The sequence below is a fragment of the Triticum urartu genome, chromosome 3A, assembly GCF_056163025.1.
Source record: "Triticum urartu cultivar PI428250 chromosome 3A, HENAU_Tu73, whole genome shotgun sequence".
Taxonomy (NCBI): Eukaryota; Viridiplantae; Streptophyta; class Magnoliopsida; order Poales; family Poaceae; genus Triticum; species Triticum urartu.
In genome coordinates, this window is record NC_141875.1 from 657,683,796 (window position 1) to 657,702,387 (window position 18,592).

The window sequence follows — 18,592 nt, forward strand, 5'->3', positions numbered from 1 at the left end:
ATGGAGTTGGCACCCTTCTTCAAAGAATTCACCAGGAGTGGGAAGGCCGGTAAGCTCAATTAGGTCGAAAGCATTGGCTTCATGATGGATATTGCCTGTCATCCACTCCAGAATCCATGTCTTCGGATCTCTGTTATAGCCTTTGATATGCAAAGTGGCATAGAACTGGAGCAGAAGCTCTTCGTTCCAGTGCTCTTCATCAATGATAAATGGCAGCAAACCCACTTGCTTGAAGCAATCCAGTGCTTCTTCCAGACCAGGCAGACCAGCAACAGCTTCAACCTCAAGGCGCTTGTGAGGAAAGATGCGGCCTTGGTTGTATAGGATACATGAATAATAGCTGCGCTGTTGATGACTCCAGAACCTATCTGATACAATCCGTTCCCTTGAATAAGGGTTCTTGGAGCGGTCGGAAAACGTGTTATCTGCCCTAAAGCCGTTGATGTTGAAGGAACCAGGAGCTGATGCAGGACCTGGGAACCTTGGCAGTCGTGGGATCGGCTTCTGGACCTGGGGTCTGTACGCAATATGATAGTTGAATTGTGTTCCGGCAGCAGACTCAGCCATAGAATGTTCAGGAGCAGTAGCTTCATTGTCTTCTGAAGCTGTTGTTGGGTTGGGCTCCACATTTGCTTCGGCGTTGTTTGTGGCAGCCTCAACATTTGCAGACTCAGGCACGTTCTCCTGGAGAACTGCTTCTTGCTGGTGTGGGGGAGTTGGAGCTTGTGGTATCTCTGCATGCTCTTCGGCTGATGCAGCTGGAATGTCGTCAGCAGCCTGAGCCCTTGGCCCTTTGCGAAGCCTACGGAATGTAGGCGCCGGTGGAGTTGTAGTGGGCTGGGGCTCATCTTCCTCCTGTGGGCGATCTGCCCACGATGCATCTTGTGTGATTGGCGTCAATGGACGACCAATACTGATCAGTTTGCTTGTCTCAAGCTGAGGAAGGGATGCATCACCTTGCACATTGTCTTGGAGACCAATGTCTTCAGCAGCGTTGGGTTCGTCTGCTGGAACATCTTCAGCGTTGGGTTCATGCACAGTCAACTGACGATCTGCGTCAGGATAGCGGACGGTGAGGGGTTCAACTGTCAAGGGCTCTGTGGGAGCAGCCCGAGATTTCTTGGTCTTGCGCTTCTTGATGATGGGTTCAGAAGGAGAGGCTTCAGAATGTTTTCTCTTCTTAGCTTCAGCTTCTGCAGTCCGTGTCTTCTTGTGCTGTGAAGCGGTTGATCGACTCTTTGGCTTCGAGCCAGTCGTTGCAGCGGGGAAGACAATTGGAGCAGTTTCTGACCTTGGCGCTTCAGGTTCAGGCACAGCAGCCTTATTTTTCTTCTTCGCGGCCATCCTGGGGTCATTGCCAGGACGCCCAAGTGCCTTGCGCTTCTCTGCCTCATTGTAGGCCTGCACGCAGCGATCAGCCAAAGTCTTCATGCGCTCTCGCGAGCCTTGAGCTTCAGCACGCGTCTTCAGAAAGTTCTCCTTCAGTTCATGCAACATGATCTTGAAGTTTTTCACTTCTTGCACGCTGAGCTTGGCCACGTGCTTCTTGAACTGAGCCTTTTCATAATCAATTTTCTGCTTCAGTTCTACAATTCGCTGGGCTATTGCAAGTTCTGAAGCAATTGCACCTTGAAAGGCAACGCTGAGGCCTATGGGCAGCTGCAGATCAGCGAAGCTTATGTCTGGAGTGTCAAACCATTCATCAATGAAGCTGTGGATGACGGCGACATCAAACAGAGGCAGATTGTTGAAGATTTCAGCCTCCTCCTTGCTCTTGATGAGCTGCTCAAGTGCGTCATCTCCAAGATCTTCATCGCTTGATAGATCAATGTTTTCGCAGCGCAGAACGGCAGCAGCTGTGAGCTCTTTGCCTGTGTGTGGCTGAGGCTTCTTGGCTTCTTGGGGCTTGGAGACTCATGATATGTCTTCAGACTGCACACTGGCTTCAGGAGGTACAGTTGCCAACGGCTTCGCTCTTGAGATTTTGGGAGAAGCGGCTGGCTTTGAAGCTTTTGGAGCTTTTGGCTTCTTCTGCTTTGGCTTCGGAGCAGCAGGGGCGTCATATGACTCAGTATCTGCTGGAGGGTCATTCACAGTAGTCCCTTGGACTAGGATGCGAGTGATGAGGCCTGCAAGATTGGCATACGGCCCGATGATATTGGGATCGGCGTCGCGTGTGCCATCTGCCCTTGGTGAGGAGGGACCAGGGTTGAAGTCAAGCCCAAATTTCTTCTTATTTATCTTTGCTGATTGTTGTGCAAACTGAAAGTTGCGCTTGAAGAGATTATCATCGCGGCACCAGAGAAGTGATGACGGATGTGCTTCAGCTGGCTTTGGTCCTCTCACCATGCATGGATAGAAGCCTTGAGCAATGGCTTCGTCTCTGGACCTGGGTACGAGATTCTTATATAATACGTCTCCCCACGGTCTCTTGATGGCGCACTTCTCCGCATATTCCTGAGTGACGAAGCGGTAGTGGAACCATTGCTCTGCCCAATATCTTCGAATCCATTGGATTCGTGTCTTGCGCTGACCATAGCTTTCTTCAGGATCAGTTTTGTACATCTCTGCCAATTCATCAGGCAGATCTTTGGACGTTTCACCACGTCGCTGTCTGCCTCCCTTCCTTGTTGCTGTTTCTGAAGCCATGAATAACTTGGAAGGCTTCAAGATGTTCAAAGGTTTCAAAGGCTTCCATTTGCAAGAACTGGCTTCAGGAGAGTTGATGTGATGCTGCAAGTACTCTGCAAATGAATGCAGACTATGAGAACCAAAGGATTCTCCCACGGACATGTACCTGTGACAGCATTAAGGTGCGAGGGAAGGGGAAGAGGTCATATGCATTCTCAGAAGATTTTGAAGATAAATCGGTTTAGAAGACATTGACCTCATTGTGCGAAGACATTCACTTATAGATAAGAAGTTGGTTCCAGATTTGTACGAACCCATAGATCAGTACAAGTGAGGAATCTAACTGCTTTATGAAGCACAAGTGAATGTACTAGGCATGTTATGAGATGCAGCGAGAGATTTAACTGGTGTGAAGAGAAACTTCTTATGGCAGAAAGTGACTGAACTGTAGGATCAAAAGAAGCTGTAAAAAGAGGTTTTATTTACCACACTTGGAACTGCTAGACGAAGTGAGAGTTGAGGCCAAGCAATTCGATCCTCCGTGCCCTAACTTGGCGACGGAAGACACCTACGGCGACGGCGGAGAGAGCGATGTCCGCTGTCGGCGTGAAAACGGCGTCGGAGAGGTTGCGGCAGCGAAGCGCTTCGTCTCCGGCGTCGTCGAGTGCTAGCGGTGGCGCTAGGGTTCATGCGAGGGTGGAAGAAGGAGATAATGACCGCAGTGAATCGTGTATTTATAGGGATAGTGGCGGCACTGCGCTATTACGCAGGTACCCCTGGCGGTTCGCGTTTGAGGCACGCGTGGCCAGTTAGAGGAAGATTGGGATTTGTTCCACGTCCCACGCACGCCCAAATTGTCGGGCGGTCGTTCCTGCTTCTCCGGATCTTATGTGGAGGAATGAGCATTAAAAACGGACTTTTATGGTTGTCACTATGTCTTCAGCTGACAAGGACACAGTGAAGACATTTGACAGTTTCAACAGAATGCATATGACTTGGAGAGATAGAGTTTGAGATAGAAAGCATGGAGAGGTTAGGGTCCGATCACATTCACTTAGTTCAAAAGATTCAACCAAGAAGACATAGCTATAAGTGAATGCTGTGGAGGACGAAACATCAATGCATATATATATATATATATATCTTTATAATCAACGCAGTGAAGATAATCATGAAGACATATTGCGAATGAAGCCAAACAAAATGTGAAGACATTGCGAGGTAACGCCATGAGAGAAACACTTCAAAATGGAACGTTTGTTGGTGGCGTTACCCACCGTATAGGAAGTATTAGACCCATACACGGCGCACAATTATCGTGGCGCTCCGAAGTCAAATTCCACATTAATGTATTCACACTTAGAATGTATGTCTTCATTGTTTGAAGATATACGCTACTTCGTGTGTTGCACATCTAAGTCATCAATATGCATAAGTGTTAGGATGTGTGCCTGATCACAGGACATTTGAGGATTCCAAGATATTTAGCTCACACCGTAACTTGCAAAATCTCTTCTCATCCAAGGGCTTGGTGAAGATATCTGCCAATTGCTCTTCAGTGTTGACGTTTATGATATCAATGTCTTCCTTCACAACATGATCTTTGAGAAAGTGATGACGAATTTCAATGTGCTTTGTCTTCGAGTGCTGAACTGGGTTGTTGGCAATCTTGATGGCGCTTTCGTTGTCGCAGTAAAGTGGCACTTGCTTCAGATTAATGCCATAATCCTTGAGTGTTTGCTTCATCCACAGAAGCTGAGCGCAGCAAGATCCAGCAGCAATGTATTCAGATTCAGCAGTGGAGAGAGATACACAGTTCTGCTTCTTTGAAGACCAAAAGACAAGAGATCGTCCAAGAAAGTGACATGTGCCTGATGTAGACCTGCGATCAACTTTGTCACCAGCATAATCAGCATCCGAAAATCCAACCAAATCAAACTCTGAGCCCTTTGGATACCATAATCCTAGAGTTGGGCTGTGAGCCAAATATCGAAGAATTCGCTTCACAGCTAAGTGATGCGACTCCTTTGGTGTCGCTTGAAATCGGGCACACATGCAAACACTAAGCATGATATCTGGCCTAGATGCACATAAATAAAGCAAAGACCCAATCATGGAGCGGTATACCTTTTGATCGAACTCTTTACCATTGTCGTCGGGACCCAGATGATGCTTGGCTGGCATTGGTGTTGTGAAGCCTTTGCAGTCTTGCATACCGAACTTCTTCAGGCACTCTTTAAGATATTTCTCTTGAGATATGAAGATGCCGTTGCGTTGTTGCCGTATTTGAAGACCGAGGAAGAACTTCAGCTCCCCCATCATGGACATCTGATATTGCTCTTGCATCATATATCCAAACTCTTCACTATACTTCTGATTGGTGCAGCCAAAGATAATGTCATCCACATATATTTGGCACACAAACAGTTCACCATCATATGTCTTCGTGAAAAGAGTGGGATCCAGGGAACCAGGTATGAAGCCTTTGCTTTTCAGAAAGTACTTGAGTGTATCATACCAGGCCCTAGGGGCTTGTTTGAGGCCATACAGTGCCTTGTTGAGCTTATATACCATATCAGGATGTTTTGGATTTTCAAAGCCAGGTGGCTGTGCAACATACACTTCTTCTTCAATCTTGCCATTGAGAAAGGCACTTTTCACATCCATCTGATAGAGAAGTATGTTATGATGATTTGCATAGGCCAGCAGTATGCGTATGGCTTCAAGCCTAGCCACAGGAGCAAATGTTTCATCGAAGTCAATGCCGTCCACTTGAGTATATCCTTGAGCAACGAGACGAGCTTTGTTTCTGACAACTTGACCATGCTCATCTTGCATGTTGCGGTATATCCATTTGGTGCCTATTATGTTGTGCTTCCGTGGATCAGGACGCTTAACCAGTTCCCATACATTATTCAGCTCAAACTGTTGAAGCTCTTGTTGCATAGCTTGAATCCATTCAGGTTCCATGAAGGCTTCTTCAACTTTCTTGGGTTCTGATATTGAGACGAATGCGAAATGCCCACAGAAGTTTGTTAACTGAGTTGCCCTTGAACGAGTGAGTGGACCAGGTGCATTGATGCTGTCAAGTATTTTGTCGATCTGTACTTCATTTGCAACACGAGGATGTATACGGCGAAGACTTTGCTCTTGCTGATCTGTGTTGTCATTTGGTGGTATATCTTCAGGCTGAGCATTGTCTTCATGTGGATCAGGTGCTGAGATGATAAGTTCTTCTTCAGGGTGAGCTTCAGAAGGTACAATTTCTCTAGTTCCCATAAGCTTGATTGATTCATTTGCTGGAACTTCATCTAGCACATTTGGCAATTGCTCTCTTTGTGATCCATTGGTTTCATCAAACCGCACATCCACTGTTTCAACCACTTTGTAGTGGAAGAGATTAAAGACTCTGTAGGAGTGCGAATCCTTTCCATATCCAAGCATGAAGCCCTCATGTGCTTTTGGTGCAAACTTTGAGGTGTGGTGTGGGTCCTTGATCCAGCATTTTGCGCCAAATACTCTGAAGTAACTGACATTTGGCTTCTTGCCAGTTAGGAGTTCATAAGATGTCTTGTTCAGAAGCTTGTGAAGATAAACACGATTGATTGTACGGCATGCAGTGTCAATGGCTTCAGTCCAGAATTTTCTTGGAGTCTTGTATTCATCTAGCATTGTTCTGGCCATCTCAATGAGTGTTCTGTTCTTGCATTCGACGACGCCATTCTGCTGTGGCGTGTATGGAGCTGAGAATTCATGTGTGACCCCCAAGGTATCCAGATATGTATCAAGGCCAGTGTTCTTGAATTCAGTGCCATTGTCACTTCTGATGTGCTTTATCTTGGCGCCAAAATTATTCATAGCTCGATTTGCGAAGCGTCTGAAGACATCCTGCACTTCAGTCTTGTAAAGGATTATGTGCACCCAAGTATATCTAGAGTAATCATCAACAATGACGAAGCCATAGAGGCAAGCAGAAGTAGTAAAAGTTGAGTAGTGAGTGGGACCGAAAAGATCCATGTGATTTGTACACCCACTGTCAATAATCCATTCTCAAGACTTTGAAGTCGCTGGTGTCGTACCCTATAGTGCAGTTAGGGGGATAGGCTTCACGAAGAGTGTTGTGAAGCATAAACATTTGACGAACCAGTGGGTTATGAAAACTTAGATCCAGATTAGGACAAATAGGGAGAGTGGCATGCGTTTCAGGAACAAAGTACATAATGATGCCATTTGGGCATTTTATCTTGCGCCCCACAAGATTTTTATGGTCCCCAGCAATAGCATCAGAAGATTTTGTTTTTGTGCTGGAGACCTTTCCCTGCAAAAGAGAGTTAAGCTTTCTTAACCACCCACATCTTCAAGGGTGGCTTAGAAGCTATAAGTCTAAGTGCAGCATCTGAGAATTTTGGCTTTGAAGCCTTAGCAAGCAGTCTAGCAGGTGGACAATAATACTCATAGGAATAAGCAGAATAATTTTTGGTCATATGAACATGACGGTTCGATGAACCGCTCTCATATTCATATGCCTGAGTATGGTTCCCCTGCAAAACATTTGCGTTAGTGTGACTCAGGTGAGTCCTCTGTCTGTATGAAGCCTTTGATCCATATGAAGCCTTTGGTCTGAGGTTTGTCTTCTTCAAGTGAGGTGTCAAGAAGACATTCACAGGAAGACTTTCCAGACATGTTTTCGGAACCCAGATCTTCTTCATAGGCAGTCCATTCCTGCAGTTAGTACCAATGTACCTGGCAAACACTTCACCATTCTGATTCTTAAACAGTTTATAGTTTGCATCAAAGGATTCATCAATGATAATTGGGTTAGCACAAGTGAAGCCAGACAGATTGGATGGATCGGCTGAGGATTCCTTTGCAGCAACCCATGTGGTTTTGGGGTACTGCTCAGGTTTCCAGTAAGACCCATCTGCATTAATTTTCCTCACGAACCCAACACCCTCTTTCCTAGGGTTTCGGTTCAGAATCTGCTTCTTAAGGACATCACATAATGTCTGATGCCCTTTCAGACTTTTGTACATCCCTGTTTCAAGCAATGTCTTCAACCTAGCATTCTCATCAGCAATAGCAGTGGTATCCTCAGCAGAGGGGTTAGTTACCACATCAACAGTTGAAGATATTGGAACAGTAGTAGCAGTGGAACATTCAGCAACAGAAGTAGCATTATCACGCTCAATGCATTTAAGACATGGTGGTTCAAATCCTTCCTGAGCGGGACTGATCTGTTCGGCGCGAAGTGACTCGTTTTCCTTTTGAAGATCTTCATGAGCCACCCTCAATTTCTCAAGTTCTTGCTTCCTTTGAAGATAATCATAGGAAAGCTTTTCATGAGTTGTTGAGAGAGTATCATGACGATCTTCAAGTTCCTGATACTTAACATGAAGGTTTTTTATGTCTTCAATTAAGGATTCAGATCGAGTCATTTCAGCACCCAACAGATCATCGCTTCTGTCTAACAGTTTTTGAATATGTTCCATAGCTTTCTGTTGTTTAGTTGCAATTTTAGCAAGTGTTTTGTAGCTAGGTTTTGAATCACATTCAGAATCATCGTCACTGGATGTTTCATAGCGAGTAGTGCGTGTGTTTACCTTGGCACCGCGTGCCATGAAGCAGTAGGTAGGAGTGGAGTCGTTCTTGTCATTTGCGTCGGTGTCGGTGATGCAGTCATTGTCTTCAGTGTTGAAGATGGACTTCGCGACGTATGCTTTAGCCAGACTCGCAATGCCAGAATCAGACTCCTCCTCAGACTCCACCTCTGCCTCCTCAGATGCGGACTCCTCCTCTGAATCCATCTCCTTTCCAACAAACACACGTGCCTTGCCAGATGAGCTCTTCTTGTGTGATGAAGACTTTGATGAAGATTTGGAAGAAGACCTTGAGTATTTCTTCTTCTTCTTGTCGTCAGAATCATATTCCTTTCTCTTCTTCTTTCTTCTGTTCTCATTGTCCCACTGTGGACACTCAGAGATGAAGTGTCCAGTTTTCTTGCACTTGTGACATGTTTTCTTCTTGTAGTCATGAGCAGAAGCTTCATCATTTCTTGAGCTTGATCGTGAAGATTTTCTGAAACCTTTCTTCTTAGTGAATTTTTGGAACTTCTTCACTAGCATTGCAAGTTCTCTTCCAATGTCTTCAGGATCATCAGAACTGCAGTCAGATTCTTCTTCAGATGAGGAGACAGCTTTTGCCTTCAAGGCACGAGTTCGCCCATAGTTTGGACCGTAGATATCTCTTTTCTCAGAAAGCTGAAACTCATGTGTGTTGAGCCTCTCAAGTATGTCAGACGGATCGAGTGTCTTGAAATCAGGACGTTCTTGAATCATCAGGGCCAGGATATCAAACGAACTATCAAGTGATCTCAGCAGCGTCTTGACGATTTCATGTTTGCTGATCTCAGTGGCGCCGAGGGCTTGAAGCTCATTTGTGATGTCAGTGAGCCGGTCAAACGTGTGCTGGACATTCTCATTTTCATTTCGCTTGAAGCGGTTGAAGAGGCTGTGAAGAACACTGATTCTTTGATCTCTCTGGGTTGAGATGCCTTCATTGACCTTTGAGAGCCAGTCCCAGACCAGTTTGGATGTCTTCAAGGCACTCACACGGCCATACTGTCCTTTGGTCAGATGACCACAGATGATGTTCTTGGCAGTAGAGTCCAGTTGAACGAATTTCTTGACATCAGCAGCAGTGACACCTTCTCCAGCCTTGGGAACGCCGTTCTCGACGACATACCATAGGTCAACATCAATGGCTTCAAGATGCATGCGCATCTTATTCTTCCAGTAGGGATATTCAGTTCCATCGAAGACGGGGCAAGCAGCGGAGACTTTGATTATCCCTGCAGTCGACATAGCTAAAACTCCAGGTGGTTAAACCGAATCACACAGAACAAGGGAGCACCTTGCTCTGATACCAATTGAAAGTGGGTTATATCGACTAGAGGGGGGGTGAATAGGCGATTTTTGTGAAAGTCTTCAAAACGTGAGAGTTATGAAGACAAACAGTGAAGATTATGCCTATTACTATGCAGCGGAAGTTAGATTACACTAGGCCAGCCATGGTCATGTATTCAATAGAGTGAAAGCGCAATGACAAACAGCTTCAGTGTAATAACGATCAGGTAGGAAGAAGTTATGAAGCCAAACAGATCATATATTCATGTTGTGAAGACAAAAGATAAAGCAAGCATGCAATGGCTTCACAATGAATAACTGTAAGTAAAAGGAAGTGAAGATGAAACCAATGACACGTTGAAGACAATGATTTGTTGGACCAGTTCCAGTTGCTGTGACAACTGTACGTCTGGTTGGAGCGGCTAGGTATTTAAACCAAAGGACACACAGTCCCGGACACCCAGTCAAGGACACTTAGTCCAAGACACCCAGTCCTCACCGTTTTCTCCTTGAGCTAAGGTCACACAGACCTCGCCCAATCACTCTGGTAAGTCTTTAAGGTAGACTCCCAAACCTTCACAGACTTCGTTCACCGGCAATCCACAATTTCTCTTGGATGCTCAGAACGCGACGCCTAACCGTCTGGAGGATGCACAGTCCTCAAGTGTAATAAGTCTTCAGATCACACAGACACGAAGACTTAAGTGATGCCCAATTTACTCTGGCTCTGGGTGGTTAGGGCTTTTCTCCTCACTAGGAATTTTTCCTTCAAAGGTTTCGAGGTGGGTTGCTCTTAAACGACAAAAGCCGTGCACTGAAATCTGAGCAGCCAACCATTTATGGTTGTGGGGGTGGACTATTTATAGCCACTTGGCAACCCGACCTGATCTGTCCGAAATGACCCTGGGTCACTAAGGAACTGACACGTGTACCAACGGTCGAATTTTGAACTCACACGGCAACTTTACTTGGGCTACAAGTAAAGCTGACTTGTCTGACTCTGGACAAGATTTTCTCTCAAAGTCTTCGCTCGAAGACATAGGATTTGAATTAGGCATCACTTCAGTCATTCTGACTGGTTCTCTTGGACCCCACTTAACAGTATGGTGATTCCTATGACACAACATAAATGAAATAAAACTACGAAGGATCTAAGTCTTCGAGTTCCATAAGCTTCATAGGGAGTCTTCTCATGTCATTGTCTTCAATATGAATATCTTCATAAACCACCATTGTCTTCAATGTCTTCGTACATTTTTAGGGGTCATCTCTGGTAATAAAACCGAATCAATGAGGGACTTCTACCTGTGTTTTCCTGCAATTCTCACAAACACGTTAGTCCCTCAACTAGGTTTGTCGTCAATACTCCAAAACCAACTAGGGGTGGCACTAGATGCACTTACAATGCCCATATTGGCTCCTACATATTCTACGAAGATCTTTATCGGTCAGACCGAATAACAACATACGTTGTTCCCTTTGTCATCGGTATGTTACTTGCCCGAGATTCGATCGTCGGTATTCCAAATACCTAGTTCAATCTCGTTACTGGCAAGTCTCTTTACTCGTTCTATAATACATCATCCCGCAACTAACTCATTAGTTGCAATGCTTGCAAGGCTTAAGTGATGTGCATTACCGAGAGGGCCCAGAGATACCTCTCCGACAATCGAAGTGACAAATCCTAATCTCGAAATACGCCAACCCAACATTTACCTTTGGAGACACCTGTAGAGCTCCTTTATAATCACCCAGTTACGTTGTGACGTTTGGTAGCACACAAAGTGTTCCTCCGGTAAACGGGAGTTGCATAATCTCATAGTTATAGGAACATGTATAAGTCATGAAGAAAGCAATAGCAACATACTAAACGATCGGGTGCTAAGCTAATGGAATGGGTCATGTCAATCAGATCATTCACTTAATGATGTGATCCCGTTAATCAAATAACAACCACTTGTTCATGGTTAGGAAACATAACCATCTTTGATTAACGAGCTAGTCAAGTAGAGGCATACTAGTGACACTTTGTTTGTCTATGTATTCACACATGTATTATGTTTCCGGTTAATACAATTCTAGCATGAATAATAAACATTTATCATGATTATAAGGAAATAAATAATAACTTTATTATTGCCTCTAGGGCATATTTCCTTCACTTTTCTCTATATAAGAGTTTGTCCAGGCTTGTCCTTTGCTACAAAAAGGATTGGGCCACCTTGCTGCACTTTATTTACTCTTGTTACTTGTTGCTCGTTATAAATTATCCTATCATAAAACTATTTGTTACCACTTATTTCAGTACTTGCAGAGAATACCTTGCTGTAAACCGCTTATCATTTCCTTCTGCTCCTCGTTGGGTTCGACACTCTTACTTATCGGAAGGACTACGATAGATCCCCTATACTTGTGGGTCATCATGCATCTTCTTGAAGATCTGAACATCTGCCACACTGAGCTTGGCCATGTTCTTCTTGAAGTGAGCCTTCTCATAATCAATTTAGTTCTTCAGCTCGACAATCTTCCGAGCCAGAGCCAACTCATTAGCAATGGCTCCATGGAAGGTGACGCTTATGTCCACTAGAAGCTGAAGATCATCAATGTTGATGCTCTGGTTGTCAAACCACTCATCAATGAAGTTGTTCAGTATATCAACGTCAAAGCGGGGCAGATCGTTGAAGATCTCTTCCTCTTGTTTGATCTTGATCAGCATCTCAAGGGCATCATCACCAAGATCTTCATCGCTTGACAGATCAATGGTTTCATCTTCGTTCCGCAGAACGACAGTTGGAGTAAGTTCATGCCCAAAAATCTTCATGGGCTTCTTCTTCTTGGACTTCTCAGTCTTCTTAGAGACACGAGATAAGTCTTCAGATTGCACACTGGGTTCAGGAGGTGCAGTGGCCAATGGCTTCACAACCGAAGCTTTTGGTGTGACAGAGGGCTTCGAAGCCTTTGTCTTCTTCTTCTTCTGCGGCTTTGGTGGTGCTGGAGCGTCTTTAGAATCGGCGTCATCAGCAGATTGATCCACTGTGGCCCTTTGAGCTGCGATGTGAGAGATGAGGCCATCAATGTTGTCGAAGGGGCCGATGACATTGGGATTGGCATCGCGTGTGCCATCATCCCTTGGATTAGAAGGACCAGGGTTGAAGTTGAGGCCAAGATCTTTCTTGTTCTTGATAGCATAATCTTTTGCAAATTGATAGTTGCACTTGAAAAGATTGTCTTCATGACACCATAACATAGATGATGGGTCGGCATTCTCTGGCTTCGGTCCTCGGACCATGCATGGGTAGAAGCCTTGAGCAATGGCTTCGGACATGGAATTGGGCAGCAGATTTCTGTACAGAATATCTCCCCATGGGCGCTTGATTGCATTCTTCTCTGCATATTCAGGGGTCACAAATCTGTATTTAAACCATTCCTATGCCCAATATCTTCGAATCCACTGGACTCGAGTCTTGCGCTGGCCATAGCTTTCTTCAGGATCTGTCTTGTACATTTCAAACAGATCAGGGGGTAAATCCTTGGTTGTATCCCCACGGCTTTGCCTGCCGCCCTTTCTAGCTGATTTCTCTGTTGCCATTATATTCAAACTGAATGGCTTCAAGACAGTGAATGGCTTCCTTTTGCTGGTCAGACAGGAACTGGCTTCAGGAGAGTTGATATGACGTTGTAAGAACTCTGCAAATTAATGCAGACTATGAGAACCAAGGGATTCTCCCACGGACATGTACATGTGACAGCATTAGAGGTGCAAGGGAAGGGGAAGAGGTCATATGCATTCTCAAAAGATTTTGAAGATAAATCAGTTTGAAGATATTGACGTCATAGTGCGAAGACATTCACTTATTTGATGAGAGTTGGTTTCAGATTTGTACGAATCCATGAATAAATACAAGTGAGGAATCTAACTAGTTGTGAAGCATAAGTGAATATACTTGGCATGATATGAGATGCAGATAAGACAGATCCAGATTTGGAAGAGAAGAAACCACTTTTGGTTAAAGTGGATGGATTTGACGGATCAAAAAGGGTGTAAAAAGTAAGTTTTAATTACCGCGTGACGAACTGCTAGACGAGGTGGAGAGAGAGGTCGAGCAGTTCAATCTCCCGCACCCTAACTTGGCGGCGGAAGACACCTACGGCAGTGGCGGAGAGGACAAGGTCCGCGGCCGGTGTGAGGACAGCGTTGAAGAAGTCCTGGCAGCTAAGCGCTTCGTCTCCGGCGTCGACGCGAGCTAGCGGAGGCGCTTGGGTTTGTATGAGGTGGCGAGGTGGAAGAAGAGATAATGACCGCGTTGAGTGTATATTTATAAGGAGAGGGACAACACAGCGTAATTACGCAGGTGCCCCTGGCGGTTCACATCTGAAGTCCACATGGCATGCATGCAACTTATTGGAAGTTGTTCCATGTTCACACGCACGCCTGGATTGTCGGGTGGTCGTTCCGGCTTCTCCGGTATCCAGGCAATAAGTATCTAGCATTAAAACAGATTTAAACTTTTTTCACTTTGTCTTCCGCTGAAAAGGATTCAGAGAAGACAATCGACAGGTTTCAATAGAATGCATATGATTATATATATAAGGTGTCACTATTCTAATTCCAGGATTAGAATAGTTATTTGGATCACGGCGACCTATATAGAGCCCGACTAGGTTTTCCCAAACTAAAAAAACTCAACCCGCCCCCACAGCTCCCCCGATGGCCCGACCCACCTGCCCACCTCCTCCGCACGACCTTTCCCCGATCCACCCCACGGCCTTCCCACGATCCTGCCGCGGCCTCCTCCAGGCACGCCGCCATGGCCCGTGACCATCTCCCGCCGCCGCGACCGCCCGCCGGACCGTCGGCCACGACGCGCTGCCCCGACGCACCTCCCACCGTCGTCCCCCGGCTCCGACGCGCCTCCTGTCACTGTCTCCCCGGTCCCCGACGTGCCTCCCGCCGCCGGCCTCTGGATCCGGCCGTCGCTCCGCCTTCGCTTGCCGGATACGGCCGCTGCGCCATCCCCTCCGACGGATCCACCTAGGGACTGATCCCGACGCCGCCTGTAGCCACCACGCACCGACGCTCGCCCCACCGAATCTCCTGGACGCCTCAGCTTCAACTGGACTACCTCGCCTACTTCTGGTGTGCCGGTGCACCCCCTCTATGCATCATCGCCCAGATTGCAGACAGGATCAGAGGACGTGGGAGGAGGTAGTGGGCGCCTGAAGACTGAAGATGTGCAGTTCGGGCAGTACAACTTGGCAGGTCAAGAGATTCCTCTGCCCGCTATGATGCTGGCCAGTGCGTCGGGGAGCGATAGCCTCCCCGGCCTGCAGTTTTCACCCACCATCGTGTGGCTGTGTTGCAGCCGCTGTTGTACAGTGGTTTAGGAGGATCCCCGCCAAAGCTGGCTCAGCTCGTACCCAACCTCATCGCGTCTGCCCTCTTGGTCCGCCTCACCTTCCAACGATGGCACAAGGAATGTGGCCAAAACGGGGGAGCTGCTGCAGCCGTACTACTACTAATGCAAATCCAGTGAAGAAGGAATATTAAGCACAAAGCTCAAAGATCCCTTTGCTGAAATGTTCAGACAAAACACAGAGAGAAATTTCAGAGATCCCTCTGCTGAATATGAGCATGCGATACAAACTTCTATCATGTCCACAGGTGACCTTCTCTCCAAACGGGCACTGACCTTCCCCCTCCTGTCGCTTCCAACTCCCCTCTTAGATGATTGAACTCTGTCGCATGGAGTAGTAGAACTGTGGGCGTGTCCTGCTCCCATTCCATATTTGTGCGCCTTGGCTTCTAGCGGTGCCACGATGAGAAACCAACTCATCCTATTTGGCAGGGTACTGGTGAAGTTCAGAAATGAATGTGGATTAAGGTTCAGGATGTGCAGTATTTGTTTAGTACATTCAGAGTGTTTTTTCCCTATTTTTCATTTCTTAGCTTCTTCATAGATTATTAGAAAATTTCCATGACCAACATTCCATCATCTGAAGCTTATAGTCTCATGCGCGTACTAAAAAACACATTTTGATCAGTATACTCTGCATCCGTGTGAAATTATATGAAAAGGGATGAACGGTTTTGCTGTATTACCGGTTCAAGTCGAGTTCTCCCTGCAGATACTTCAATTTGTTTTCCCAAGTATCGAGTTCTCTATATATTTTTTATGATGATGCATCTCCCTAGATCAGTGCCAGATTATACAAACACGATGCTTTCGAAAATAACAAATAACATGTTTTGATATAGCATGGTGTCAGTTTCTTAGACCACCATCTCAATTTCTCTGGCAGTACACCCCTCCCCCTGCACCTGCAGCCTCTGCTGCTACTTCTTCTCCTTCGTTATATATAGCTAGCTAGCTTATGGTGCTTGGTTTCCTTCCCCTGCAGCTTCCATTTCAGCCGTTGAAGCTGCAGATGGAGCGCGACATGCAGCAGTGTCGCCCCAACAGGCATGCAGCACCGACGACGGAAGAGTGTGACGTGCATCTGTCCGGCATGCTCGGCGTGGTGCCGAGGGGCTGCAGGAATTGGCTGGGGGTTAAAGTTCAGGTAATGCTATTGTCTGGTGGCGAAGGACCATGCAGGCTGTTTCGTTACTTGAAAAACGCGTGACGCAAAGGAACAAGATTTTTTCAATGAACTCCTACTCTTATTCTTTTCCCCTTCGGCTTTCTCTGCCATGGTTGTGTGCATGCGTGTGATGTGTGTGAGTACGCTACATCAATTTTCGTAAAAGAAGCATTTTCAATTGGGCAAAATTAGTTGATGGTAGTCCAAATTCAGACATTTGTATTGGTGACGTTCAGTAATTATAGAATGAGAAGTAGTGCCGTTCTTGAGGAGCAGTGTAGTACTAGACAAATGGCAGTGAAGAGCTAAGTGTTGACTCTGTGCAAATATCTATATGGAGCGCATACCCTGTGTTTGCTAAAATGCCACCATGAACAAGAATACTACTTCCATCAGTTTCGAGTACGTGTGGTCCTCTGTTTTTTATTCTTCCGAGAAATTCTTGGAGTGTTCTATTTGCAATGTATTTCCTTGGTTCACTACTTCTCCTTGTTCTTGTAGTGGGGCGTCCACTTATGATGTTCCACGAAAACATTTCTGAAGCTATCTACTACTGCACCTCCTTCCCCCATCCTGTTAGCTACTACTGCACATTGAACCTGCTTGACGTCGCGGCTCCTTGCTAGCTGCTGTTGGTGTGTGTGAAACATACAAAAATGTTTGGTGTTATGCTTTGGTAGAAACCTTTCTAATCAGTCAAGTTTAGCACAGATTTCAGGTCAAGGGAGAGTTTGTAAGACAGTATGAGCCATTTTCAGTTTAATTAGAAGTTCAGCATCGGAGAATTTTAGTTCAACGAGTTGTTGGATTTTGCCCTTTTATGGTCTTCGCACTACACTTGGACACTTAAAAATTCATACATATGTGGGCAAAGTTATATATTCCTATCATGTGTACTGGTGCAAACAATAGTTAAACTAGGATATATCCTGCTGATGTACTTCATAGTTTGTGCCAGAAAACTATAAATTTTATGTTTTCTGGTTGGAAAAGGGCCGCTCTCTTTGTGCTTGTTGTAATGGTTGTGATAAGACAAATTTTTTTCTGTTTCAGATGGTATTACATGCCAAATAAGGAGACAAAACATATAAAGGTTTCAAAAATCATATCTTTTAATTTTCTTATTGCACAAAAAAGGAATTCAATAAAAAAGTTATTGAAAAAAGTATATGCATTTTGACGAGAGACAAATCAGTACGAAGAAATTCAATAATTATTGCCTTGCCCATTCATGTTTTATCTACTTCACAAAATGATGCACGCCTATTTTTCTCTCTCTCAAAGAGTGTGTGCAAGTGTATTTTCAACACTACACACATATCCAAAACCAAACTTGGTACACCCACCCTCAAGTTTTGAAGTTAAGAAAACGTAAGACGTAAAACACATGTGGGGACTCACGAGAGAAAATTGAGTTCATCAAAACTGAATTTTGGAAGTTCACTTGCAAAAACTAGAAAAGTGCATGAAGAAAGAACGGGTAGAAGACATAGTCTAGAATTTCTGTACTTTTTTGGTTGATACAAAAAAGAATGCAGAAGTTCAAAATAAAAAAATGCGCAACTCAAAGTTGACAACAATAAAACCCAAAAAAGTGCGTGCATGTTGAAAGAGACAATCTATACAAAGAAGTTCAAATATTATTGCCCCGCAGGTTCATGTCTTCACAAGATGTACCACTATTTTCTTCTCTCTCAAAAAGTTTGTGTTTTCAGCACTACAACAGATCCAATACCCCGAAGAAAGTTATGGGAAAAAATATAGAAAGTCCAGGGTTTCTGTAGCGAATTTTTTTATTCCTATGCGAAGTCCAGAGAGGTTGGCGAAGAGCATTTCATTCCCATATACTCCCTGGTTTTTAAGAGATGAAGTTCAAAAGCAAGAAAATGAAAAGTTCGGATTGTTTAACTTTTACAAAGGGACATAGATATTTTTCCTGTTACTATAAGAATAAAACATAGACGTTCAAATTAAAATAAATAGAGCAGCTCAAAAATTATAGAGAAAATGGATTTTCCCCGTTTCTACAAAAAAACGCTTGAGGTTCAAATTTAAATAATAGAGAAGTTCAATGTTTTTACAGTACCAAGGTCAAATTAAAAAAACTGAGCAGTTGAAAAAGTTTATAAAAACAATTTTTTCCCTCTTCTCAAAAAAGACCTAGAAGTTCAAATTTAAATAATTGAGTGGTTCAATATTAAAAAAGACCTAGAACTCCTAACTAAAAAAATGAAGTTGTTTGATGTTTTTAAAAAATCCAGATTTTCCTGAATACTAAATGTTAAAGTCAAGAAGTTCAATTTTAAAAAATGGAGTAGTTCAATGTATATAATAAAACTCAGGTTCTCTCGTTAATAGAGAATAAAACCAAGAAGTTCAATTTAAAAAACGGAGTAGTTTGATATTTTTTTGAAAAATCATAATTTTCCGGTTACTAGAGAAAATAAAACCAATAAGTTCAATTCGAAATAATGAAG